Below are 3,351 nucleotides of genomic sequence, written 5' to 3' on the forward strand. Positions count from 1 at the left end.
CTTAACACCTAGTTTATAGCCTGAGGAGTCAGGCTCTATGGGCAGAGGGTGCGAATAGTCTATTGACAACAATAGTCTAGTTTCTGGGAAATGACATGGAAGGCTATAGAATACAGTTTTGGGTTACACCCACCATGATGAACTGATCTCAGCTGTCCTAACTAGGACAGTATCCTTTTTTAGTTTTTGATTCCTCTTGCTAAGTTTATTACTATTATTATTATTCTCACTCTAATAAAAGACATTTTGTGTGTTTGAGTATTTCTGGCACTTGTCTTTATTCCAGACATGTATCCAAACGAACTGCTACATAAATTGGCATAGTCGGCAGGATACATGGAGGAAATAGCAGTGCCCTCCAGGGAATTCGTTGGTGGAGTGCTCAGCTGACGTGTCCCTGTGTATTGGTGGGAGATCTTCAGGTGGAGTGCACAGCCTGGAGAGCCACGTCCTCGTGTGTGTTGTGTTAAAAGGGAGATTCTCAGGTGGAGAGCATAGCGTGGGAAGCCGCATCCCTGTGTGTGTGGTGAACTCTGTGTGGGTGCCGTGAGTGCCAGTGTCTGGGTTCATATCTTATGCTTGTTTTACTTTGTTTTAAAGTGGTTTTTGTTGTACTTGTTGATTAAGTTACTATATGGGTGGCAATGCTTGTGTTTTATATGCTTTGGTTTTTTTTTTGCATATGGGAGGTAGTTCTGAGCAATTAACTGTGAGTAGATCACACTTCTTGAGACCTAGAATTAAGATTTGTCCTTTTTTGCAACTGTTGTTTATATGTACGGCTGCGTTTTATTAATTGTAATAAATATATCTTTGGACCTAGAGGCAGCCAGGAGATAAGGCTAGATCGGACTTTAAATTTTTATTGTATTCGGTGTGGAGCGAATCAAAGCTTAGAAGATACTCAGTGGATTAGGTTTTATTGTTGTTTCACTCATAGATATGTCTTTCTAAGGATTCATTCAGTTATTGTAGAGTGTGTATTTTGTGGTTGGTATATAAAGATTTTAGATTTAATGTGTATGTGTAGTTAGGTTTCTTTGTGATGTAAGAGCCATTGTTTGTGGATTGGTGTGTCTCATTGTGTTTAGCTTGAAAATTGAGAATCTTTTGTCATTGTATTGTTAGTGAGAACATTAGTAGATTAAGATGAAAAAGTGGTTAGGAGGGTCAGCAGCAGGCGGCAATGAACCTAAGAAAGCTCCTCCCCGTGAATTAATAGAACTGGGGCAGGAGCCATGGATTACTTTGTGGAGTAAGTGGGAAGCATGTACAAAGATTCCTCTTCAGTATTGGGGGGCAGCAGACCCCGACGGAGGTATTGCAATACTGGGAGTAGTTTGCCCCTACTGCCAAATCAAGCAGTCATCTGGAACAGGCTGGACGAATGGGGGGGTGCACTGCTTACTGCATACAAGTTAACTGTGGAAAAATGCAAAAAACTGCAGGAGCAACTGAATGCTGTAAGAGCCACTCAGTTGGTACAACGCCAGACTTTACTTGACCTTCAGGCTGAAAAGAACAGGGCAGAAGATAAATGTGCTACTTTAACTGAGAAATATGCTGTGAGAACCATTCAACTCAGAGAAAAGAAAATAGACCGAAGTGATCAGGGGCCACGGGTGCGAGCTATAGTCACTTCCCCTGATTGGGATCCAGAGAAGTGGGATGGTAACATATGGAGTAATAGTGATGATTCTGATGAGGACAATTTTATAGAAAATTCAGAGAAGTTATCAACAGCAGATAAGCTGACACATAGAATAAGGGCAGCCCCTGCTGTACGGCGGAAGGCTGTGATAGATAACCAGGGTAACCGAGTGAGGCAGGATGAAGTTGCTGATTTCTCCCCAGAGGATATTAAAAATCTTTTATCCAAATATTCTCAGCAACCTCGGGAACGAGCACAAATGTGGATGGTTAGATTAATGGAGCAAGGGGCTGACTCTGTGATAATAGACGAAGTTGATGCCACGAAGTTTTTAGGGTTAACTAATGATGTATATGTACAAAATGCCCTTTGGCGTTTAAGACGAACACCAGGAGTTGATAGAACTTTGGTTTCAGTTATTGCTGAAGGTCTCAGTGACCGTTTTACTAATGATGGATCATGGCAGGATGGAAGTTCATCCTGGGTAACTCTTCATCAAGCAATCAAGATATTAAAGGGGGAAGGGATGAAAGTAGTTATTGAACTGCAGAGCCCTGAACTTTACATGCAACAGCCTCTAATTCCAGTAATGCGAAACAAATTGTTAGAAGGCTGTCCTGTACCCTGGAAACCATACATTATCCCACTGTTAGTGTCTAATGCGGGGGCTCCCATTGAAGAGATCATAGAGAGATTGCAGCAACTTGGTGACCTTCCAGGCCTTCCCCCCACTGATAAGCCAGCTGACCATGAAAATAGGCGGGACAATAATGAAAGACGGAGAGGACGGGAAGGAGGAAAAGGGGAACGAACTAAGTTATTTCAGGATTTACTTAAAAAAGGTGTTCCCAAAGAAGATATTGATGGGCAGCCAACAGGAGCCTTACGTAGGTTAGCCCGACAGCACCAAATCAGAACTGCACAGGAAAAACTGCACAGAACAGTTGTATCCTTGGGTCGAGGTGCAAGAGACAGTCAGTCGATTCTGTAACCCAAGATCAGAAATTTTAGAAGTTGAACCAACAAAGGCTAGTGCTCCTCTGTGCGAGGAGCATTATAAACTTGAATAGGGGTGTGGTCAAGCACCAGTGCAGTCCCCCGCTGTTTGCCGTGTTCGTAAGGATCAACGACCTTATACCACTTGTACAATACATTGGTCTACTAAGAACAAGCAAACTGTGCTAGCATTAGTTGACACTGAGGCGGAGGTCTCTATTATTCACGGCAATCCTAACAAACATAAGGGGGACCCAGCACCTATATGGGGTCTTGGGGAACAAGCAGTTTTGGGACGTATGCTTGAAATAACATTACAGATAGCAGATTATCCACCAAAACCTTACAGAGTAATGGTAGCAAGAATATTTGAATACATCATAGGGATTGATGTTATTAGAGGAATGGACTTATGGATTGCCAACACCCTGTGGTCATTTGGGTCCATGCAGTGGCGTATTTGAGCAATTCAAGTGGGGAAGATACAGGAAGAGGCAAACATTCCTATTTGTACACAGATTGTTAATCTTAAACAGTACAAGATTCCAGGTGGGGATGAGGAAATTCAGACAACAATCCAAGAACTACTTGAGGCACAACTAGTGAGGTACACTCATTCTCCATTTAACTCTCCCATATGGCCTGTGAGAAAATCGGATGGGTCATGGCGAATGACCGTAGATTACAGAGGAGTTAACAAAGTC

The sequence above is a fragment of the Manacus vitellinus genome, unplaced genomic scaffold (assembly GCF_001715985.3).
Source record: "Manacus vitellinus isolate BGI_N305 unplaced genomic scaffold, ASM171598v3 scaffold_107_pilon, whole genome shotgun sequence".
NCBI classification, from domain to species: domain Eukaryota; kingdom Metazoa; phylum Chordata; class Aves; order Passeriformes; family Pipridae; genus Manacus; species Manacus vitellinus.